The sequence below is a fragment of the Hibiscus syriacus genome, unplaced genomic scaffold, assembly GCF_006381635.1.
Source record: "Hibiscus syriacus cultivar Baekdansim isolate YM2019G1 unplaced genomic scaffold, ASM638163v2 tig00110372_pilon, whole genome shotgun sequence".
Lineage (NCBI taxonomy): Eukaryota > Viridiplantae > Streptophyta > Magnoliopsida > Malvales > Malvaceae > Hibiscus > Hibiscus syriacus.
Window position 1 is genome coordinate 605,942 of NW_024062709.1, and position 26,650 is coordinate 632,591.

Here is a 26,650-nt window from a genome sequence, read left to right on the forward strand (position 1 = left end):
AAAGAATAATTTACCCAATTTTATTTGTATTAAGCCTAAACTGAACCCATATACAATTTTATTTGTATTAAACAGGTCAAGAAGCTCATGATCATGCAGGTCCAGCTATTGTCTTGTCCTAAGCTTTGGCTCAGTTGTTGGTTCTGGCATATTTGTCATAACAGGTCAAGAAGCTCATAATCATGCAGGTCCAGCTATTGTCTTGTCCTATGCTGTCTCTGGGCTTTCAGCATTGCTGTCGGTTATCTGTTACACTGAATTTGCAGCTGAGGTTCCCGTAGCTGGTGGTTCATTTTCATATCTTCGTATTGAATTAGGTGATTTAATTGCATTTATATCTGCTGTTAATATTCTTCTAGAAGCTTTAGCGGGAGCTGCAAGTTTAGGAAGGTCATGGTCTTCTTATTTTGCTAGTATGATTAAGAGTGATTCTGATTTTTTGAGAATTAAGGTTGATTCTTTGCATGATGGATTTAATCTTTTAGATCCACTTGCAGTTGTGGTACTTTTGTGTTGACGAAAACGGGTAAAGAAAACAAAAGAACACGAGAATTTTACGAGGTTCGGCAATGTGCTTACATCCTCGGTGCCTAGGCGGCGCTAGAAGTTTCTATTCAATGATATTTTAGGTCTAGGTTACATCTCTATTTATAATAGAAAACCCTGGTACATAATTACAAAATTAACCCTGTACCGTACCGCGGGGCTGCGCCCCCGCACCCCCAACCCACATAATTCGTAACCCCACAACGAGACTTTCTTTGTAAGGACAGTTGATGTTCGCTGTGTTCGCTTCGCTCACTCCGCTCCATCTCCTGTCCTCTTTACTGGTATATTTATGAGCCATACCTAACAAATCTCCACCTTGGCGAATATCCTGCCTCTTGGAAAATTCAATGTGGGTTGGGTTACCTTGATTCTTTAACAACTCGAAACATTCAACAAGTCCAAGCAATGCTTGAACTTGTCTGTCGTAACTGGCTTAGTGAACATATCAGCGGCATTCTCATCAGTATGTACCTTCTGAAACAAAACCTCTCCAGATGCAACCAACTCTCTGATCTTGTGGAACCTTACATCAATATGTTTAGTTCTAGCACGATACACCTGATTCTTAGCCAAGTGAATAGCACTTTGATTATCACAAAGCAACTGAACTCCACCTTGTTGAACACCCAACTCCTTCACTAAACCAGTAAGCCATAAAGCTTCTTTTGCAGCTTCAGCCGCTGCCATGTACTCAGCTTCAGTTGTAGATAGAGCCACAATAGATTGAACAGTAGACTTCCAACAAATAGGCCCTCCACCAAGAGTAAAGACATACCCTGTCGTAGATCTTCTATTATCCAAGTCACCTGCATAGTCTGAATCCATATATCCTACAACCAAAGGATTATCCCGCTGACTCCCAAAAACAATTCCATGTCCCACAGTACCCTTTAAGTACCGAAAGATCCACTTGACTGCTTCCCAATGTTGCTTACCAGGTTTAGACATGTACTTACAAACTTGACTAACAGCATGAGCTAAATCAGGACGAGTACATACCATCGCATACATCAAGCAGCCAACAGCATTAGAATACGGAACCTTTGCCATATCTTCAGCTTCCTTATCTGTCTTGGGGCACTGTTCTGATGAGAGCTTAAAGTGATTCGCCAATGGAGTGCTAACTGGTTTTGCGCTGCTCATCGCAAACCTTTCTAGCATTTTCTCAACATAACCCCGTTGAGATAGCCGCAGTTTCCTTGAGTCTCTGTCCCTGCAAATTTCCATTCCAAGAATTTTCTTTGCAGCACCTAAATCTTTCATATCAAATTCCTGACTCAATAAAGTTTTCAAACCGATAACATCATCCATGTTCTTCGCAGCAATCAACATATCATCAACATACAGTAATAGAAAAATAAAAGAACCATCATCAAGGCTCTTAACATAGACACAACAATCATACTCACATCGGTTGTAGCCAATCTTGATCATATAGGAGTCAAACCGTTTATACCACTGTCTCGGAGACTGTTTCAACCCGTACAAAGATTTCTTCAATCTACAAACTAAATGCTCGTTTCCAGGTTGAGTGAAACCTTCAGGTTGCCGCATGTAGATCTGCTCCTCTAAATCACCATGCAAAAAAGCAGTTTTAACATCCATCTGCTCTAAATGCAAATCCCAACTAGCGACCAATGCAAGTACTGCTCGGATTGAAGTGTGCCTGACCACAGGAGAAAAGATTTCATCATAATCAACTCCTTTCTGCTGTGAAAAAACCTTCGCTACCAAACGAGCCTTGAACTTCTCCCCCTCTTTTTCTGTTACTACTGGTTTCTTCTTATACACCCATTTGCAACCAATCGGCTTCTTACCCTCAGGAAGGGGAACTAACTCCCATGTGCGATTGTGATTCAAAGACTCCATCTCCTCAACCATGGCTGCCATCCACTTGTCGTTTTCCTGACTAGTAACGGCATCATGAAAAGTAACCGGATCATCACTGCTAACAATAAGTGCAAAAGATACCAAGTCTTCAAAACCCAATCTGTTCGGAGGCTTTATATTCGTCCGTCTCACCCTGTCTCTGGCGAGACTATAATCCTGAAAATCATCCGTAGTGGAACCACCAGAAGTCGGTTGAGAAGTTTCTGGTTTCTCAACTGGAAAATGCTCGAAATCCACCACTGTCGTGTCTTGCTTCTGCTGCAACATGGATTGTTCATCAAAAACGACATCTCTACTAATCACAACTTTCTTCGCAACTGGATCCCAGAACTTGAATCCTTTGACACCTTTCTTGTAACCCAGAAAAATGCACTCCTTCGATTTTGCATCAAGTTTGGATCTCTCATCAGCAGGTACATGCACATAAGCAGGACAACCAAAAATCCGTAAGTTATCAAAACTAACATCATGACCAGTCCATACCTCTTCTGCAACTTTCCCAGCCAGCGATGCCCTTGGCGATCTGTTGATAAGGTAACACGCCATGTTAACAGCCTCAGCCCAGAAGTGTTTGGGAAGCCCCGCATTCAACCGTAAACATCTGGCTCTTTCATTCAACGACCTGTTCATTCGTTCCACAACACCATTCTGTTGTGGTGTCTTGCGCACTGTAAAATGCCTCTGAATCCCATGCTCCTTACAGAATTGTAGGAACTGTGAATCTGTGTACTCCGTACCATTGTCAGACCGCAAACACTTGATTTTTTGTCCTGTTTGGTTTTTTACCTCAGCTTTCCACAGCTTGAACTTCTCAAAAACTTCAGATTTCTGTTTCAAAAAATACACCCAAACTTTCCGTGAAAAATCATCAATAAAAGTAACATAGTACCTAGATCCACCCAAAGACGATGTCGTGGAAGGCCCCCATACATCAGAATGCACATAATCAAGAATCCCTTGAGTTGTGTGCTTCGCAGTCTTGAAACGGACTTTAGTCTGTTTACCAAGAACACAATACTTGCAAAAGTCGAGCTTACAGCTTTTGACACCATGCAACAAGTTTCTCTTGTGTAATTCTGCCATACCACGTTCACTAAGATGAGCAAGGCGCATATGCCACAATTTTGTCGTATCATCACAGGACTCAACAGAGTGAACTCCACCTGCAACGGTACTCCCTAACAATCTGTAGATATTCCCTGCAGTCATCTTGCCTTTCATCACAGTCAATGCTCCTTTAACAATCCGAATGGTTTCCCTATCCTCGTCAGCCTTAGGGATAAAACCATTCTTGTGCAAAGTGCCCAAGGAAATCAAATTCTTCTTCAAGTCTGGGATATGTCGAACACCACTCAACGTCCGAACGGAGCCATCGTGCATCTTAATTCTGACATCACCAATACCAACAATATTGCAACATCGATCATCACCCAAATAAATCGAACCAGAATTAACCGGCCTGTATGTCGAAAACCATTCCCTATTTGGCGTGATGTGATAAGAACATCCAGAATCAAGAATCCAAGCATCCGTCAATTGTGTCGTTGAAATAGAAAGCATATCACCCTCACTGCAATCAGAATTATCATCCTCGACCACGTTCACAGACTTGGATGAGCCATCACGCTTCTCATCAGTCTGCTTTTTCAACTTCGAACAGTCTCGCTTCATATGCCCCGCCTCCTTGCACTTGTAACAGTGAATCGTCTTCTTATCCCTGGATTTGGATCTGGAATTCCGCTTCCCGGACCCTGCCTTCTCTGGCTTCCGTCCACGATCTCGATTACCCTTGACATATAAGCTATCGGCTTGAGAGCTTTCCCCTGCATTCTGCTTCCGCTGGTTGTGAGCCAACAAGGCTGCAGTAATCTCCTCAACATTGATAGTCTCTTTCCCATATGTAAGAGTAGTCACCATGTGTTCGTAAGAGGGAGGCAACGAACACAACAGAATCATCGCTCTGTCTTCATCCTCAATTTTCACATCAAGCCGAGCCAGATCAGAAACGATTTGATTGAAGACATTCACGTGTTGCGCCAAATCGTGATCATCCTGCATCTTCAGCCCATACAGCCGCTGCTTCAGATACAGTTTTGTCGTTAAGGATTTGGACATAAACTGACTTTCCAACTTCCTCCAAATTTCGTCTGGAGACGATAGATGCATGACGTGATACATGACCTCGTCCGCCAAGCATAATCGTATGGTTCCTGCCGCTCGCTGCTGCAATTCTTCCCAATCTTCCTCATCCATCGACGCCGACTTTGTAGATCGCAAAGCCTTCAAGATCCCTTGCTGCGCCAATAGATCCTTCACCCTCGTTTGCCATAATCCGAAGTTACCCTGACCATCGAATTTCGCGACTTCGAATTTTGCTCCTGACATCTGATACCAATTGTTGACGAAAACGGGTAAAGAAAACAAAAGAACATGAGAATTTTACGAGGTTCGGCAATGTGCTTACGTCCTCGGTGCCTAGGCGGCGCTAGAAGTTTTTATTCAATGATATTTTAGGTCTAGGTTACATCTCTATTTATAATAGAAAACCCTGGTACATAATTACAAAATTAACCCTGTACCATACCGCGGGGCTGCGCCCTCGCACCCCCAACCCACATAATTCGTAACCCCACAACGAGACTTTCTTTGTAAGGACAGTTGATGTTCGCTGTGTTCGCTTCGCTCACTCCGCTCCATCTCCTGTCCTCTTTACTGGTATATTTATGAGCCATACCTAACATTTTGGTTGCTAATGGGATAGCCATGAGTGGAACTAAGAGGACTTCATGGTTGAATTGGGTTGCTTCTTTGGTTAGTGGTGCGGTGATTGTTTTTGTTTTAGTTTTTGGGTTTATTCATGCGAAAACTTCTAATCTGGAACCTTTTTTTCCATATGGGGTAAAAGGCGTTTTCAAGCAGTGGCTGTGGTTTATTGGTCGTATACAGGGTTTGATATGGTGGCAAATACGGCTGAGGAGACTAAGAAACCCTCTAGGGATATTCCAATTGGTTTGGTTGGTTCGATGTCTGGAATTACCGTTATTTATTGCCTGATGGCTTTAGCATTGACCATGATGGTGAAGTATAATAAGATTGATGTAAATGCTGCATATTATGTTGCTTTTGAACAAATTGGGATGAGTTGGGCCAAGTATTTGGTTAGCATATGTGCACTGAAGGGAATGACCACAAGCTTGTTGGTTGGATCTCTTGGCCAAACTCGATACACGACTCAGATCGCTAGAGCTCACATGATTCCTCTTATTTTCGCTTTGGTCCATCCCAAAACTGGAACTCCTGTATATGCTACCCTGCTGGTGACATCGATTAGTGCTATCATTGCATTTTTCTCTAGTTTAGATGTTTTGTCTAGCGTTTTATCTTTCAGTACGCTCTTCATTTTTATGCTAATTGTTGTTGCATTGATTGTGAGACAATATTATGTGAAGGATGTTACTCCAAAGAATGTTTTGATAAAATTTCTCATCTGCTTGCTCATTGTTATTGGTTCCTCAATTGGAGTTTCAGCACTTTGGAATTCTGATGAGAGAGGCTGGATTGGATACACTGTGGCTGGATTGGTTTGGTTCTCGGGGACTTTGGGAATGGCATTTCTTTCCAAGCAGCGTGTTCCAAAGGTCTGGGGAGTTCCACTTGTTCCTTGGTTGCCATCTTTGTCAATTGTGATGAACTTGTTTCTCATAGGATCTTTGGGTCTTGTGGCATTTTTGAGGTTTATCATTTGCAGTGCAGTAACGATAGTGTACTACCTGTTTGTTGGCCTTCATGCCACTTATGATGTGGCTCACCGGAATGAATTAAGTGCTTAAAACTGAAGAGGGTAAATGAAGCTATAACCTGAAGAACAATTCGTGCAGTACTAGGCGGTACAGCATATTTTTTGTTGTTGTTTATACATTCTTAGTGTTGTCACCATTAATGTTTGGATATTGATTTAAGTCGTTTACACTTTCCTAGTGTTGTCACTGATAATGTTTGGATATTGTTCAAGTAATATAAATTTTTCGTGGAATATACCACTTTCAAATGAAATATATATTTATTTCTGTGCCTTTTTTGTGCTTTCTTGTTTTCGTTTATTGAACTCTGCATATTGGAGAATCCATTACCCTTCCATCACAATGCTGTCTAGATTAGTTACAATGGATAAGGATAGAGCTCACACACACAAATACACATGGTCTCCCTCATCACTTCCTCTGTTATGGTCTCCGACTGTTTTCCTTTAGTCCCTTTCATTTTGCATTGGATTTGATTTTTCTGGACCTAATGTGTTGAATACCTGATCTTACATGAGCTATTGCATTGTTCTAGGTTTAGTTCTTTTTTACTACAGTATTAAGATCATCATATTAGTATTCCAACAGTTTTCATGGGTGCTCAGCAGCTGTACCGATCTTTTTCAGGTTCTGATGCACCATTATGATCATGTCTCTTGGAATGGTGTTTTATTAATTATAAGGAATTAAAATTGATACTTTGTATCTGTGATGGCTATGCTCCATTGCTAACCATAATGCATAAAGAGAGGAGAATTAATGGAATGCCATCTATTCTGCTTTATCTAGGAAAATAGGCTTTTTTACCCCACTGACACCGTTTATTTTTATTTTTACTTTTCTAACACCGTTCGACCAATATTTCCAAAACTAGCACCCTTTCTGCTGAGTTGGCAAAGGCGCGTCCCCGGGGACGCGCTTTACCGTGTTTTCGCTGAGTTGGATGCCACGTGTGAAAGGCGCGTCCCCGGGGACGCGCCTTTGCCATATCAGCAGACACGTGTGGAAGGCGCATCCCCGGGGACGCGCCTTCCATTAAATGTCATAAATGCCCCCATCCGTTTTTCCTAATACCCCTCCTCCTCCCCTATATAAACCCCCTCAACCCTCACTCATTCTTCACACCAAAATCATCTTCTCCTCTCTTATATAACTCAAATTCTCCAACTATTTGAGTTTTAAATTTGTTATTAGTGGTAAGAAATTTATTTTTATGTTAGTATTTTTTAAATAGTTATTATTTTTTATATTAATATATTATGTAAATATTATTTTTTATTAAAATAATATTTATATAATTATTATTTATTTAGAATTATTAATTTTTTTGCTAATTATATTGTTTTGTCTACAGTTATAATGGAAAACGAAATGCTGTTGCGATTGGATATTGATCATATCTCCAGACATTTTAGCGATATGGTAATATTTTTTATAATTAATGTTAATATTTAAATTTATTTTTATTTTAAAGTTATTATGAATTTATATTAATTTTTACTTTTTAAATATATATTATTTAGGATGCTGATCGTATTTTAGAAACTTTTATTAAAATCCACGTATACCGACACCGGAACGTATTTTGCCATATTTGGCTTCTGCTGGGTTCGGGTATATTGCAACAATTATAGGCGGTTGCAAACTCGAACCTGTCCTAATTTCTGCACTGATTGAGAGGGGAGGCCCGAGACACACACTTTTCACCTTCCATGTGGAGAGGCAACAATTACATTGGAGGATGTCTCTATGCATCTGGGGCTTCCCGTCGACGGAAATATGATGTGTGGTATGGCGGATGGTGATTGGCAATCAATGTGCATTGATTATCTTGGAGCTGCTCCGCCAGAGTTTAATGGAGGTAGAATAGCTTTATCTTGGTTGAAAGCTAATTTTGAGGTTTTAAATGAAAATGCTTCAGAGGATCAAGCAAAGGCATGTGCTCGGGCATATATTCTACGAATAATTGGAGGAATATTGATGCCCGACAAATCTCGCAACCAGGTGCATTGTATGTGGTTGCGGCATCTGATCGATTTTGATGAAGCTGGAAGATATAGTTAGGGTGCTGCAGTTTTGGCATTTCTCTTTAGAGAAATGTGTCGGGCGACGAATTATAAGAAAACTGCTATCGGTGGATGTCTTCTGCTTCTACAATCATGGGCGTGGTTCCGCATGCCTTTCTTATGCCCGATCGTGAATGAACCATACGTATTCCCCTTATTGTTGAGGTAATTTTCGAACTAAATTTTTATTTAAATATTTTCAATTAAATAGGGTGATATTTAGTTTATATTATATTTCATAGGTGGTCGATGAAAAGAAAGGACCATAAAAGTATACCTACTGTTTTAGAGGAAATTCGTTTACTTATTGATACGAAAGCTGGTCTGAGGTATGTTTTAAATTTGTTTAATTATTAATATTTTAATTTAAAATGTTAGATATAATTAGAATATTTTATTTATTTGAATTGTATATTTATATTTCAGTTTTAGTGGATACCTTATGCGAGCGATGAAGTGAAAGCTTGCATCCCACCCCACCTTAGAGGGTCATTAGAGGTATGGATATCGGTTATACCTCTTATATGTTATGCTATTATTGAGTGGCATCCAGTTGATCGCGTGCTCCGTCAGTATGGTTGTACGCAATATATTCCTGGAGCTCCTAGAAATTTAGACGACGTGCATAACATAGATAGACGGGGAAAGAAAGATGTTAACTGGGTGGTGAGACACAGAGATTGGATTGCGCTTTGGGAGAACCGATATACACATAGATAGACGTGAATAGTGAAATAATAGGTACTGATATATCTAGTGTCCCCGAGGGACATGAATGACATAATAGGGCAATGATAATATTCTCTGACGAAATAATGGAAGGCGCGCCCCCGGGAACGCGCCTTCACGTGAATAGTGAAATAATAGGTACTGATATATCTAGTGTCCCCGAGGGACATGAATGACATAATAGGGCAATGATAATATTCTCTGACGAAATAATGGAAGGCGCGCCCCCGGGAACGCGCCTTCACGTGAATAGTGAACCGATTATAGAAACTATTATATGCAACGTATTATAAACTTTCAAAACAAACTTCAGTTCACAATCTTTCAAATTCTCAAATTCCCAAACTCTAAATTCTCAAATTCTCTGAAAATGAGTCGTCTTTCTGCTGTTGTTTTGTATGATGGAGAAATTAAGGAAGCTGAAGAGGGGGTTGTTTTTGAGTCAGATCATTATATCCCCTTAACCTTGAAGAGAAACATCACAATTGAGGAGTTAATCACAAAAATTTCGTTAAAGATTCGTGCAGCAGGCCAGAGAAGACTATCTTCACTTCAATACAGATTTCCTACTGAACTTTTTCCGCTCACGTATACATCATTTCAGCTTTCAAACGATGATGATGTTTCTATGATGGTTGATGCTCATATGGGGAGTTCACAATCTCTTATTGAAATGTATGCCACTTTTATTGAGGTTCGTGTAACTCGTGGTCTCTCATATTCCTCTCACTTTGGCATTGCATATCAAACTGATCAAGTTGATAGCCCGACACAACTTATATGTAATGATTTCACATCATTAATGGCGGATCCAACGCCATATACCATGCCATCAAGTTCAATAGGAAGGCATTCATCTACAACTGCTTATGATCTCAACCCACATGGCTTCACCAATAATTCATATGGCAACATCTCTTCTACTTCAAGGGGCAGACATTCATCTGCCAATGTTTTCGACTTACATATGGAAATGCCAACGAGACGACAGTCTATTCACATCCCACATGATACAATGGCCTCAAGTTCAAGGGGAGGACACGCAAGCGGGAACTTATTTGACCTCAACATTGGATTATCGGAGGAACCCTCATCTCCACCAGAAGAACCTCTTCGGGAGCCAGGTGCAGATGGTGCTGAAACGGGATTATTCGTTGAACCTGACTCACCACAGTTTAACGTACATTCTGATGATGACGAGGATGACGTTCCGATAAATACAACACCAGCCGAACTTCCTGCACATATGTATGAGGCTGATTATGATGCAATGTATGAGCCTGAATTTCCAGATCTTCCTGATGTTGGAAACTATGGACTTCAATTATCAGTCAATGACGGTAATTTACATATTGGAATGGAGTTCGCATCGAAGGAGGAAGCAATGATGGCAATAAAGAGTTACAATATTCGTAACTCAGTTCAGTCCCGAGTTGATCGATCTAACACGGAGAAATATGTCTGCTACTGCGTCCAACGTCACAACGGATGTCAATGGATGGTCCGTGTATCAAAGAGGAAGAGGAAGAACAACTTATGGGAACTAACCAGATACAACGGTCCTCATACATGTTGTGCAACAGGTATAAACCAGGATCATCCCAACTTGGACTCCAACATTATTTGTCAAGCAATCATGCCCATTGTGAAGCAAAGCTCTCATATAGCTGTTGCAGTGTTGATTTCTGCTATACAGTCCCAATATGGGTACACTGTCTCATATAAAAAAGCGTGGTTGGCAAAATAGAATGCCATTTGCAAACTTCATGGCGAATGGGATTCCTCTTACAACGAGCTGCCCAGTTGGTTTCATGTTGTGCAAAGACTTAATCCCGGGACAATTGTTGAGTTCGAAACTCAACATCATTACGTGAATGATCGAATGGTTCGCGATCGCTGCCAATTTTACCGAGTCTTTTGGACTTACCCTCAGTGTATTAATGCAGTCAAGTACTGTAAACCAATTGTCCAAATTGATGGTACTTTCTTGTATGGGAAATACAAGCAAGTTTTATTATTGGCTGTGGTCCAAGATGGAAACCGCAATATTCTTCCTGTTGCGTTTGCCCTCGTTCAAGGAGAAGACACTGAGTCTTGGGCTTTTTTCCTTAAAAATTTACGTTTACATGTTGTCACCAGGGAACGAGTATGCATTATTTCAGACCGAGGAGCCGGGATAAAAGCAGCAATGGACTCTTTGGGTACAATGTATAGACCTCCACATGTTCAACATCGTTATTGTGTCCGTCATATTGCTGCAAACTATTACGGAAAATACAAGAAGAACGATGAACGTCAGTTAGTCGTGCGGATGGGTATGTTACTTTTTCCCAATTTTTCTATCAATTTCTTATTACTTATTTATACTTCATATTAACTATTACATATTCCTAATGACTTAGGTTACGAACTCTTACCTCAAAGGTTTGAGTCGATGCTACAAGAGCTGTTTGGCAAAAATAAGAAGGGGTGCGAGTACATTATGGACATCAGCAAAGAAATGTGGACAAATGCATATGACGGGGGGTATCGCTATGGTCATATGACAACAAACTTGGCTGAAGCAATAAATTCAACCTTAAAGGGGGCGCGTCATTTACCAGTCACGGCGTTGGTCAAAACGACTTATTTTCGTTTGGGTCAACTCTTTGCAAAACTCGGTGGACAAGCTCTTACTTGGATGCAAAACGGACATATTTACCACCCAAGACTAGTAGCCGATTTACAGAAAAAAATGGCTACATCAAATGGGATGTTAGTTACAAATTTTTCTCGCACCCGTGAATTGTTCGTGTAACCGAAATGCCACGTCCGCTGCAAGGGATTGAAGCTAACTCTTTCAGAGTTAATCTGCAAGAGAGGTGGTGCGATTGTGGTTTCTTTCAAGCACTCAAATATCCATGCTCTCATGTCATTGCTGCTTGCTCACATTCGCATTTGGACTACAAAAATTATGTGATCCGTATACCAACTTTCACAAGTTTTCAAGGTATATGAATTTGAGTTTCCGCCCATAGGAAACGAAAGAGACCCAAATGAGATTCAAACTTGGCTTACAATTGTCCCAGATCCATTGCTATTGAGGGACTCAGGTCGTCCAAAATCTACTAGAATACATTGTGATATGGATATTCGGGAGAAGTCAACAGAACAAAAACGATGTGGGCATTGTAGAAACATCGGGCACAATAGAAAAAAATGTCCAGCTCTGTTATCATCATATAACCGTTAACTCTTATGTAATTAAAGTTTTTAAATGAATGTTTTATTTCTAATAATTTAATGTTATTGCATTTATATAATTTGTCAATGTATGTACACCTAAATAATTTTTTTAACTTTTAAATACATAAATATATTTAATATATTTATTTAATATAATATTTAATATTATTAGTTATAATTTTTTTTAAAATATAATAATTCCACCTTCTAAGTAGAGAAAAATATTAAATTAAACAAATTAAAAGTTATTAAAAAATTTATGTATACGATGACACATTTCATGTTCTGATTGGAGGATTAAATTTATTAAATTAAATTTTCAATAAGACTAATTTTATAAATATGTAAGTCTTGAAGATTAATATGTAATTATACTAATTTATTAACTTATGCATCAATATTTTCGTTAAATATTGATATGAGATGACTAGATTGATAACATTTAAATAATTAACTGATAAAATTAATAGATCGATAATCAAAATCAAAATACTCGAAACTTGATAATTCTTACATTATAATCGAAACATTTACATAATATATTATTAATTTATAATAATAAAAATAACTATTTATTATAAAACAAAATACGTGTCTGCTGAGTTGGCAAAGGCGCGTCCCCGGGGACGCGCCTTTCACACGTGGCATCCAACTCAGCGAAAAAATCGGGTAAAGCGCGCCCCCGGGGACGCGCCTTTGCCAACTCAGCAGAAAGGGTGCTAGTTTTGGAAATATTGGTGGAACGGTGTTAGAAAAGTAAAAATAAAAACAAACGGTGTCAGTGGGGTAAAAAAGCCAGGAAAATAGGCTTGATTGATATTGATTGATATGTTTACACTTCCGAGAATCTTTCTGGTGGTTTACACAATCGGGATTCTTTTACTGATCATACTCTGGAAATTGATTGATATGTTTTACTGCTTCTGCATTATGCTAATCACTCAGTTCTCGTCTTGGAATTCATGCAAGAATTGGTTCTTGAAAAAGAACCCTATTTTCGTCTCCAGCTTGTGTTGAAAAAAGACTACTAATTGCATATCATGAAACATACAACAAATAGTCCCGTCCTGGAAAAAACAATCGGTGGATTCATGAATTGCCACATTTGCTTATCTTTGATATTAATTCTTCGCCACAAATCTGCTGGGTATTCTTTTTTGATGAAATTGATCTTTATGACATGCAATCTTCTTCCTGGCATAATCCTTTGTGATTTGAAAAATAGAATATGTAGCCCCAAGCTGGCCGTATAATTCGTTCTATTTCATCAGGGAGTTTGATGTTAGGTGAAGCTCTACAATTTTAATTAGCTGCATCAGTCCATAATTATATTTATACATGATTCCAGTGAAGGAGTTTGGTAATTCTCATTGTTGTTTCTGTTCTTCTTACGCAAGTTCAAGCTGTTAAATTTGGTACAAGGTAACCATTCATTCACTAAATGTGAAATCCATTCTTTGTAGAGCAACTTCTCCGATTTCGACTCTTGAAACTCACTTGTGATGTTAAGAAAATGGTCCTATGCATTCCCTTGTACATGGAAACAAAGAACTGAAGCATGAATCCCTGGTTTAATTGCATTCCTTAGCATTTAATGAGAAATTCTTTTTGTTTTATAGCAGCCGTTGATTGAGATTCACAGGATTTGTCGAAGTATAATGTTCTTAGGAAATCCTGTGTGGTTAACTTTCTTAAACCTTAGCTATTCACATATATATGTGGGCCTAATGTGTTCATGCTAACATGGTTTCTGTCTCTGATCTGCCAGCTCCACCAGACTCTGAGATGAACCACTGGAAGCACTACCGAGCACTTCAGCGAAATAACTGCTCTTCCTACAATCAAGGTTTCACGTAAGTGCAAAAAGTTCTATATGACAAACAACCATTAAACTATTCTGTCTGTATCAAGACGGTTGTTTTACTGTTGTTTAGTCATGTAAGTGTTACTTTTTTGCTTGCCAACGAGGAAAGAAAGAAATTTTTTGAACTTATGAGTGTTTTAAATTGTCACTTTTTACTTGTTAATTTTCTCATTTTATGAATTTATTACTGCTGATTTGGGTTCTATTTTGATTATTTTCGTGCAAAGGATTGCTTTCTGGAATCAGTAGAAAAAGGGGCGTTATTCGCATTTTTTATTATCTGGTAGTTTTTAGAAGCTCCAGTCAGCATGCGGAGCATTCTGGAAACAGCTCAGTCAGCATGATCTGAGGAGATTTTTTAGGAAATTAAGTTTGAATTTAAACATTTGGAATTATCTTCCAAAATTTTAGGATTATCTTTTCTTTTTTTTAATTTCCATGTTATCTTTAGGATTTAGAACCCTATAAATACCCTCCTTGGGTATGGCTTAGACATCTTCATCTTCATCTTGAGTTTCATTTTTGTTACTTTGTTTTCGTTTTAATAAAAGTTTTTTTTCTTCTTTTTTCCTTTCACTTTCTTTTACTTAACTAATTTTTTTTATAGCTGAGACCTAGTAATGAATCAATTTCATGCGTGAGAATTAAACAACACTTAATTTCCTTTGGGATACATTATCATTTTTCTGGTTTATTAGTTTGACAATTGGCCTTACTTACAAATTTTAAACACTTTCAAATCAAAAAGAGTTTGTTGGTCTGGATGTTGTTTAAATATATAGTTGGGAGGAATGATCAGCTTGTGGCAATTCGACTTCCCGTGAACACACTTAGCGGCAGTCCGCTAAGGAAAACGAGATCATATTTGATTCTCGTCGAGACAACATAATCTGAGTTGGACCTTTCAAGTACTTAATTCTGATTGTTTTGACGGCAATAGTTGTGATTAATCCACTCAAGAATCATCTTTCGAAGATACACTTGGAAGATCGGTTACATGAGAGAATGGCAAGTTATAATGGTTGGGCGTAACCGACATGAATCCCGGAGCAAAAATTCATTTAGATGATCAATGGAATTGAAACAAAGCTAGCTCGAGGTGATTTTCTCATTATTATTTTTTATCTTTATTTATACTACCACAACGGAAACAAAAACTTGACATATGTAGGGAGGAGGAACTTAAAAAAACTGCAAAGCTTCATGTTTCCCATACCCAACCCTTCTCTTTCCTATTCTTCGGCCTTTGGAAATTGGATCGAACTCGTTATTCTAATGCCTAATATCATAATTATTCTTTCTAGAAACTTTTAAAACATTTTTTTCGCAGGAGAAAAGTAAATTCAACAAGAGGAACGTGCCTCGTTATCAGTTGAGAAAGTTTATGATAAATGGTAACCCCCCGTTGTTGATATAGTGCTTTTGTTGAGTAGGTTGACTAGGTGTTGGTGGATATCGTTAACTCCTCCTGTTCTATCTTTAGCACTGTTTCTTCACCTCTCGCGTGATCTTTACAGCTGCACCATTGGTGATTACAATGACATTGGTTCCTTCATGTCGTACAGACTCGAGGGATCTTCCAAGGTGCTGTAGATTATAGTGTCACATTTAGAACATAATTGCAACCATGTCTATAGCTCTGACTAACTTTCAATTCAGTTATGATTTCGGTTTAGCACTAACCATGATGCATTGTTGATAGATGGGATTTGACTCAAATGCAGGCTACTTCCTTGATAGTTGGCATGGACAGAAACTACTCTTATCTTGTTATTCTTTCTCATCAGAAATTATTATGGTTCTGGTGGTAATTCGGCATGCTTGCACCACACGGTGTGGCTCGAAAATGTCTTGTTCAGTCGCTGTTGTTTTGCATTATACGTTCACTAACTGAACCGAAGAGGATAAGGGGGAGAAGTTACTGTTACTGTATGGTTCCTTCTTATTCACTGATGTGATGAATGTGTGATAGATATGTGGTGGCTGCACTGCCTGTCTTTGTCCGAATGTTTGGCATATGACCAATCCTGAATTCATACGATATAAAGGTATGCGAGTCGTGCTTATTTTTACAGCATGCTGTCTGCCTTAATGTTTGGGTTGAAATTCTGTCTGATTTGATAACTGATCCAATGGCATTCAAGGTTTTTTCTTGGTCTGCACTGAAGCCCCTCTGTTCCTGCCACAAATAATGAAACTTTTTCATGTATTTATTCAAATAAAAAACAGTTGATGTTACTAGGTTCACCATGCATGTCTTTCCACAATGGATATGATCCATGGATGGATAAACAGTTGATCTTATCTTTTCACACTAAAACATTGCATAAAGTGATCGAGTTTCTAAAAGACTCAAAACATGTAATGAAATCCAGTAATTGTGGATGATGTTGCTCTCCTTGGTTCTAGCCTTTATTAGAACTGCAAGCGCGCATTTTTTTAAAGTTGACTGATTGAGAAAACAATAAGATTTTGAATACAAAATAAAGGTAGAACAGTAAGACGATGCATAGTTCAATAGATTGATTATGGCAACTGAGGCTTAATTTTGTTGGGTGTCTAAAGTAAGATGTGGTTGGAGTTGACCATGTTGAAAGGAAAGTAGGCTGGACAATATGTTGGGTTGGGTCAGGTCTGATTTTCGGTTAACTTAATCCGATCTAAGAAATATACTCTTTTCATTTGAATTCGATCTAATATGAGTTTAATGACGTCACATTCTATCCAAATTTTAAAATAAAAATATTTATTTGATTGATTCAATCCTATCCGAACAAACATATAAAAAAACATGTAAACGCGTAAAACTCAAACATGTAAAATATCAACACGTTCTGTTCTATTACCATTTCTAATGCAATTTCAACCCCCCCCCCTTCTTTTTACAACCAAAATTGTTTTATTCAAATAAGAGTGGTATTGTTTTGAAGGTGAAACATGAGATATGAGTGATCAAGTTCTGGCATCACCTCTAAAACGGAAGTGTCGGAATATTTGGATAAAAGGAATATCGATATTATTCAAAAGAATTTTTGAAAAAAAAAAAACCCAGAGATATTTTGTTAGTTCCACGAATAAATATGTAGAAAAATCATATTCAACCTTTTGAACAGTAGGGACTGGGTGGGATTGACCTTTCCATATTTTTTCTTCAAAAAAATACAAAAACCTATTGAGTACGTATGAAAATAACCCATCTAATGAAATCCACTACCCATCAAAGCTTTTTGATGAAGTTGACTGTACATCACAACTTAATTAAAGAAGAGGGGGTCTTTTTGTACAACCTTTTCCCATCCTAAATGCTTGTGTAATTTGGTAGGATCTTGTTTATGGTTACTCCTATGTTTTAGAAATTCCTTGAGCAAATGATAATTGTGCTTATTGAATTATAATCCATGTTTATACAAATGTAGCCAATATTGATACATTTTAAAAACCATTCGAGTTTGAAAAAATATTACTTTATGGGACAATGACTCGGTTTAAATCAATCCATGAACACCTTCAATGGGACATGGATATAATTAAGAAATGTCATAGATATAATAATTAAACTCAAGTCCCCATTGCCTATTGAATAACTTAGTAAATTGGCAATGTTCTAGTGTAGGATATGATCATCTACAATCAATATCTTCCTATAATATATGTGTTAAAAGAGTTGAACGTGGAAGAAAGATTTTCTATATAAGACGTAAAAAAAAGTTACAAATAATGATATTCAAAATTAGATATTTGTAAGGGGAAACATAGGATGAAAGGGGCAAAGATAGGTTGCCTTGGTTCATTTGTCACATCAAATTTCAAAGGCAAATCATGCATGCCTGTCGATGAGCTGTTTTGGGTGTCCCAAATTATTGTGAGTTTTTTCCCCCTTAAAAATATCAAATTCAAACAAGATTTATATATTATTGAAAAATTGAAAAAAAAATAAACAAAAACTACATATACTCACTTCAATCAATATAAAATATAATAATGCTGCGAAACAATTTATTAAACTAAGGAATTTAGAAGAAAATGATGTGAAGATATAATTTGGGCGAAAGTGATAGCTACGAATGAGATAAGGCCACGTAATCTGATAAGGAACGAGCCGTTCCTACGCATCCACGCGTTGGAGCTGTTCTGTTCAAGTGGAGGCTGCCCTTTTACCACGTGTGATTTTGTCCCAAATTTCGAGCCCAAAATCTAAATTAAATCACATAAATAAATAAATAAAAGGCTGGGTCGGTTTTCTCTTTGGGAATGCCAAAGATTGTAAAAGGAATCTTTCATCTCTTAGAACAGAATTGAAGTGAAGTGGGTCTTCACTTATCTTCCAGCAAGGATTTTCATTTTAATAAATTACATGACTAAAATAATTGAAAATGAAAAAAGAATTTAAAAGAAATCTTTTGAGTGTGACTCAATGGTCAACTATGGTCATTGATTACCTTTCTTTGTTTACCTTCTTCTCCTCAGCATTTTATTGTTGTTTTTACATGACAAAGGATACACCACATTTTACTATATATATATATATATGCACATTAATGTTCTACCCCTATACCACTGGCTTAGTTCCATTTTAATGAAAAATATTTTAATTTTTTTTATTTTAAATCTTACACAATATCAAATATTAACAAAATATATTATATCATGGAATAATACTAATAAAATTATTAGTGTCATGATAAAGTAATCAAAACAAAATTAATTTAAGATAAATATAATAAAATGTCATTTCCATTTCTCTAATTCACTTCAACAGTTCCCAACATATTTGTTGTAAGTACACGTGGCTAGGCAATGGGCACCTAAACCCATTACTCTAATTCACTTCAACATGCCTCGCATAATTTTTATACGATAATACATCAAATTTTGTTTTTTATTATAATGTATATGTAAGCAAATTATATAGGACAGAACCCTGTTGAGTTAGTAAAGTCGTGTTCTTGCTTGACTAATGTGTCGATGTCAAGTTTTGAACGTTATTGATATGTAAAAGTAAGAGCGTACGAAAATAGGGGGTTAGAGAAGTTGATTAAACATGGAAAGAAGCAGTTGATTAATGGGACTGGGAGTGCAGGGAGATGAATCTGAAACATTCCGAGTCACCTCTGCTACTTTATTTCTCCCTATAAACAAAACATGATAATACTTGCCATTAACACAACCACTGTACCCATGTGATATAATCTTACAAATCACTCTCCATTGTCAAGACACACTATTCGATCTTCTTCTTAGCTACGTTTTACATATAAATAAACAAATGACAACTTAAAAATAAATAGAAATGTGGGGTTACATATATATAATAATAGTAATAATAATAATAATGGTGACAACAATGATCGCGGCCGACTGCGATCGCTGGAGAGTAACAGTCGGTGATGGGAGATTTATTGCGGAATACGACTATCGGATAGAGCAAAATCGCAACTGATAATTTGAGAAAATAAAAATGAAGATAAATAATACACAAATTTTACGTGAAAAACCCCTAAATAATATAGGATAAAAACAACGGGCAACGGTAGAAGAATTTCACTATAAGAAAATAGGAATTACAACTTCTCTCGATCTAACAAGGAGAAAACAATAACAATTCTCTCTTGATAAAAAGGAGAAAACAACTCTCAAGAAAACTCTCTAATTTGTCTAGTATTGGGAGAAAGCTAGAATGATTTGGGATGATTTTGAAGCTAAATGGGTTAGGGTATTTATAGTTGAAGCTTAAGGACTAATCTTATAAATACCCTAAAGTACAAAGACTAAATGTGCAAATTTCCCATTAATAAATTCTCAACAAAATCAAGCCAACTTTCGGTGCCCCCAATTGTTGACAAATTTAATATTTTTTTCAACTTTCCATTGAAAGTTTGCCTTCAATTTGGCCACTTGATGTTGTTTTTTCAACAATCTCCCACTTGAAGATTTGATTGGAACAACTATATCTTCACACCATTCTTTCTACCTTGTACCTTCATGTTGCTTACGTTTCTGTCATGATACAAGATGGTCGACACCAAGTAAATTTATCAACATTGATCGCCTTCGTCATGAAATCTGGTATGTTGTCTTTGGTATGTATTTTCTGCATATCTACCGTCCCTTCTTCCATATTTTCATGAATGAAATGGTTTTGAACTCATATGTGTTTTGTCCTTCAATGAAATGATGGATTCTTTGCTAGATACAAGTCACTTTGACGGTCACAAAACAGAGAGGCATACTCTTGATTGTGCCCAAGCTCCTCTAATAGCATCTTCAACCAAATTGCTTATTTACTGGCTTGTGTAGCTGCTACATATTCTGCCTCTTTTGTGGACGTAGCTACAACTGTTGAAACCAAGCTTACAGCTTCAGCAGCAACTTTGAACATATATTTTTTAGTAGATTTGCTTTTATCCAAATCCCCTGCATAGTCAGAATCGACATACCCATTGATAAGTAAGTTTGATCCTCCGTAACATAATGCAATATTTGAGGTCCCTTTGATATATCTAAGGATCATCTTTACTGTATTACAATGCTCTTTGCCTGGATTCGCCATGTACTGACTAACCACTCCCACTGCTTGTGCAATGTCTGGTCTTGTACAAATCATAGCGAACAATAAACTTCTCACTGCCGATGCATACGACACTCGAGATATCTCCGTCTTCTCTTCTTCACTACTAGGACTCATACAGGAGGATAATTTGAAGTTAATAGAAAGAGGGGTAGAAATTGGCTTACAATCTTGCATGTTGAATCGTGACAAGATCTTCTTCAAGTAATTCTTTTGTGAAAGCCAAATCTTCCTATTACTTCTGTCTCGGTGAATTTGCATCCCTAGAACATTATTTGTTGATCCCAAGTCCTTCATTTCAAATTCCCTAGCCAATTATACCTTCAATTCTTCAATATGATCTTTGTTGGGTCCTGCAATCAACATGTCATCCACATACAACAACAATATAACAAAATCGTTATCACCAAACCTCTTGAAATAAGCACAAGGGTCTGCATTAAGTCTGTTGTATCCAAGGAACATAATGAAGGAATCAAATCTCTTATACCAACACCTCGGCACCTGCTTTAGACCATATAGAGATTTGTTCAACCTGCAAACCAAGTTCTTTTTTTCTTTTTCTTCAAAACCTTCAGGCTGGAGCATGTAAATCTCTTCTTCAAGATTTCCATGAAGAAAAGTTGTTTTAACATCTAGCTGCTCTAGATGTAAGTTTAATGTAGCACACATTGCCAAGACTACTCGAATTGTTGTTAGTCGAACCATAGGAGAAAAGATTTCATTGAAATCAATACCTTCTTTTTTAGCATATCTTTTTTATCATCAGTCTTATATGATACCTCTCAACTTGATCGTCACCATTTCGCTTGATTTTGAAGACTCATTTGTTACCAATTGGATTCCTTGCTTATGATAGTGATACAAGGTTCCATGTATTATTTTTATGAAGGGCTTCAATTTCTTCTTGCATCGTCATCATCCATAGTGAAGCATCTGAGCTGTTTATTGCCTCATGGAATGTTGATGGCTCACCATCCTCTGTTGAAAGGCAGTATGCAATATTTCCTTCTATAACATAATCTAAGTACCGATTGGGACGTCTTATCACACGATCTGATTGATGAGCTGTTGGAGCTTAAGAACTCTCTGGTTCTTGTTCATCATGTGCTGGTTCTACTTCAGAAGAATCTCCTTGTTCAAACTCTTTTTCCACGTGTATCTATGTAGTCTCTGACTTTTCAGCGATATCATCGTCTCCTTTTCTTTGTAGTGTATCTTCTACAAAGATAACATCTATGTTGATGTTCACTTTGCGGGCAGTGGGATCCCATAAGCGATACCCCTTTACACTATCAGCATATCCCAAGAGTTTGCATTTCCTGGATTTTGGATCCAACTTTGAAATTTCTTGGGAGTTGTACATCACATACACTATACTTCCAAATACATGGAGGTTTGAACAATCGGCTGGTTTACCAGTCCACATCTCTATTGATGTCTTCAGCTCTATTGTAGTTGATGGACCTCGATTCACCAAATAATATGCGGTATTGACTGCTTCTACCCAAAATGATTTTTCTAGGCTTACAGCCCTCAACATTGCTCTTGTTCTTTCTAGTAAGGCTTTGTTCATCCGCTCTGTCACTCCATTTTGTTGAGGAGTGTTCGCCACTGTGAATTGTCTTTTGATGCCTTATTTCCTGCAAAAGTCATCAAATTCTTCACTTGTGTATTCTCCTCCATTATTTGTTCTGAAACACTTGATCTTATTTCCAATATCAAGTTCTACCCGCGCTTTGAAGTTTTTGAAAGTTGAAAATACTTCTGGCTTCTTCTTAATAGGGTACACCCAACATCTCCTGGAGTGGTCATCAATAAATGAGACAAAGTGTTTTGCTCCGCCTAGGGATGTAACCGGTGTTTGCTATACGTCAGAATGAACCAATTCTAGAACACTTTTGCCTCTAGAATTTAACGTCTTGAATTTCAACCAGTGATGTTTACTTGTTATACAATGCTCACACAAAGTAAGTGATACTTTTGTTAAGCCTGGAAGTAGTTTTTGCCCCACAAGGACTTTCATTCCTTGTTCTGACATGTGACCAAGTTTCTGATGACATAGCATTGTAGAATCTGAACTACATGAGGCAACATAGGCTTCTGCTTCTAACAAAGTCTCTCCCTTCAGCATGTACAAGTTTGATGCTATCTTTTCACCTTTCATCACCACAAGCGCTCCACGGAACACCTTCATGGTTCCTTTCCGTGCTTCAATATTGCTTGCATTATTATCCAACAATCCGTCGGATAATAAATTTTTTTCAGGCCTTTCACGTGTCGCACATCTCGAACAACTTTAATTGTTCCATCATACATCTTCAATTTGATGGTTCCAACGCCAACGATCTCTAAGGCATGATCATTGCAACTATACACAGATCCTCCTGAGACAGGTTCATAATGATGTAACCATTCTCTTCTTGAGGTCATGTGATATGTTGCTCCCGAATCAATGAGCCATATATCTACAAATCTTTTTCTACCTTCCACGGTGGTTGACGCTTCACAACATAGAGCATCTCCATCATCTGAAGTGTTTGTGGTATTGCCTTGTGGATTGGAGTTTTTATTTAGACTCCAACAATCCTTCTTCAAGTGACCATTCTTTCCAAAGTTGTAGCATTTTAAATTCTTTTTACTTCTCGACTTTGATCTACCATGTTTGTGACTGCTGCTTTAGCCACGTTCTGTTGATCTTCCTCTCATCGTTGTCAACGCTTCTTCTTGTTGCAGATTTACTTGTCTGTCTTCCTTGTTCTTGGGCCGATTTTCTTATTATAGAATAACAGCTGCAATGTCATCGAAGACTATACTGGTGACATTACTGTTTGTCAAGTTGATGATGAGTTGATCATACGAATCAGGTAGACTTTGAAGTAGAAGTTCAAGACGTTCTTGTTCTCCTATTGTACATCTTAAGGATGTAAGCTGAGAAAATAAAGTGTTCAGCGTGTTTAAGTGCTCCGTCACTGAAGTAGATTCTGACATCCGGAGAGTGTACAATTTCCTCTTAAGGAAAAATTTATTGTGCAACGATGTGGCCTCGTATAGTTTGGTGATATGATCTCATATCTCCTTAGTTGTCTTCTTCTTCTCGATGCTTGACAATACTTCATCTGCTAATGCTATATGAAAATTAGCAGACGAAAGTTTGCCATAGTATTCCCGTCCATTTTGATCCATTTATTATCATCTGTGAAATCTATCGGCCTTTCACTGATAGCTGCTAGACAAACGTCTTTCCTCAGGATGATCTTTATCTTCAATTTCCACAATTAGAAATTTCTTCCATTGAACTTTTCAATATCAAATTTTGTTGCCATAGCTTCTATTAAGGATAGCTCCCGCTATTTCACTATCATGAATAGTTCTCTGGAACCTTCAAAGATTTGTGTAATACCTTCTTACTTTCTTATGTTGGAGGACCCACCTTTTGGTGGCAACCACAAAGACAATAAGTAGATATTACACACTCAAATATGGCTATTAATACCAATTGTTGCGAAATACGGCTATCGGATAGAGCAAAATCGCAACTGATAATTTGAGAAAATAAAAATGAAGATAAAGAAGACACAAATTTTATGTGAAAACCCCCTAAATAATATAGGGTAAAAACAACGGGCAGCAGTAGAAGAATTTCACTATGAGAAAATAGGAATTACAACTTCTCTCGAACTAACAAGGAGAAAACAATAACAATTCTCTCTTGATAAAAAAGGAGAAAACAACTCTCAAGAAAACTCTCTAATTTCTCTAGTATTGGGAGAAAGCTAGAATGATTTGGGATGATTTTGAAGCTAAATGGGTTAGAGTATTTATAGTTGAAGCTTAAGGACTAATCTTGTAAATACCCTAAAGTACAAGGACTAAATGTGCAACTTTCTCATTAGTAAATTTTCAACAAAATCAGGCCAACTTTCGATGCCCCCAATTGTTGACAAATTTAATATTTTTTTAACTTTCCACTGAAAGTTTGCCTTCAATTTGGCCACTTGATGCTGTTTTTTCAACAAGATTTCGGTCAAATTGATAATTTATCAAAAGTTTAATGGTCAAAATGATTTTATATCTAAAACCAAGGGTTAAAATCATATTATATTTAAAGTTAAAGGGTCGAGTTAAAAAATAATCTCTTTTGACTAGTGTGTCATGTCATCAAACTAACATGCATTAATGACTTAGTGAACAAAATACAACAATCGATGACGTAAGTGACAACAATCGATGAGCAAAAATAAACAAATATAAAAGAAAAGTATCAATTTGATAGTTTACCCTATAACTTATGCCAACTATATAATAGTTATTTATTTCGATAGGGTGCTAAATGTTAATTTAAGTTTGCCTCATTGGTTGAAGGGATGATTGCTATCTTTAAATGTTTCAGGTTCGAACATCAACACTTATAGAAGTGTTAGAAGTGTTTGAACATTCATTATCAAATGATTTAGAATCTTTAAAACATATATTATCTTATAATCTCTTCGGTTTAATAAAATACAATTAGGGTCTCAAGTATATTCCCTTTTCCAAATACAGTTCTTATTTTCATATAATATCTTGCATCGCCTAGAGTTTAGTTCAAATATAACTTTGGTTAATCATGAAACAAATACTTAGCTTGATGTATCGGTTAACCGTTAATTTTCAGAAAAATCTTAAGTTTATCACTTTAATGTTAGTACGTAATCTTTTATTAATATAGTGATGATATGTGTCACTTTTTTATTGAATAAATTATTTTTAATTAAAATTAAGATTAATTTGATGAAAATATAAGTAACGAAGATTTAATATGTTATTATCTCAATTAAGAATGTATTATGTCATCAATTATATTAGTAACAAACAGAAATTTAATAAATAAATAATTTGACTGAAATTAAATGAAAAAAATAATGATCTAATTAATAAGATTTCAAACTTATTAATTAAAGTAAAATTGTACTCATATTTTATTAATCTAGAAAGTATTTTGTCCAGATAATATTAATCTTTATAAATGGCTCATATAATTGATGGTTTAAACCACTATTATATTTATATCAAAGGTATAGTACGGAAAAGGAATTATTTATGTATTAAACAGTGTCGCGTGTAATTGATGGTTTTATTAACTAATATAATATAAAGTAAATTACATAAAAGTTATAAAAGATTTTCCGACTATTGTTACTTTTTTAAATCCTCTCACTAATAAAAAAATTATAAAATATTCACTCAACTATTTATTTTATTTAAAACTTGTCCTTTTTTTTTAAGAATGATGACAATTTGAGTTAAAAGTTACCATGCAGATTGATATATGATATAATATGATCTCAAGATCTCAAGTAATTATCAAATCATAATCAACAGGTTAACGTCGAGCTCAAATCGCTACTTTTAATGAAAAAGAATGAGTTTAAAACACAATGAATAATCAAATGACCATTTTATAATTTTTTATAATCGATAAATTCAATAAAATAATATTTTATAGTCAATGATCATTTATATATTTTACCGTATAATATAATATAATACATCAAAGACATAAACTGGAAAAAGTATTGCCTGAGAACACCAAAGTTGAAAAGTTGAGAGGGCTCTTGACTTTACAGTAAACACAAAGCAAGTTAGATTCTCAATAAAATTAAAATAGAAACACTGTTGTTAGTCAAAACCCATGGGTTTTGAATATTATTAGTTTTTTATTAAGTTAGAGTGATTATAAAATATTACTCGTTTTAAATATTTTTAATTATTTGACAGTGAACGTTCAATCATTCTGTTACAGTTGTTGGTGTTAGAGCCTATAATCTCAAGAAAAAACAACAATATTTTTAACCACCGAAATAAATTGGTTCATGCTATTGAATATTATTAGCTATGTTTAATGCCCACACCGTTTTAAAGATGGTGTGGAAGTTATAGTATCAAGGTTTGCCTTCCCCAACCATCTTTCTTTATT

The 26,650-nt window shown here is 36.6% G+C and overlaps 1 pseudogene; it reads left to right on the forward strand.

The window, feature by feature from the left end:
• The first annotated feature begins 91 nt into the window (after positions 1-91).
• LOC120121365 lies at positions 92-6,469 on the forward strand (annotated as a pseudogene).
• The last annotated feature ends 20,181 nt before the right edge of the window (positions 6,470-26,650 follow it).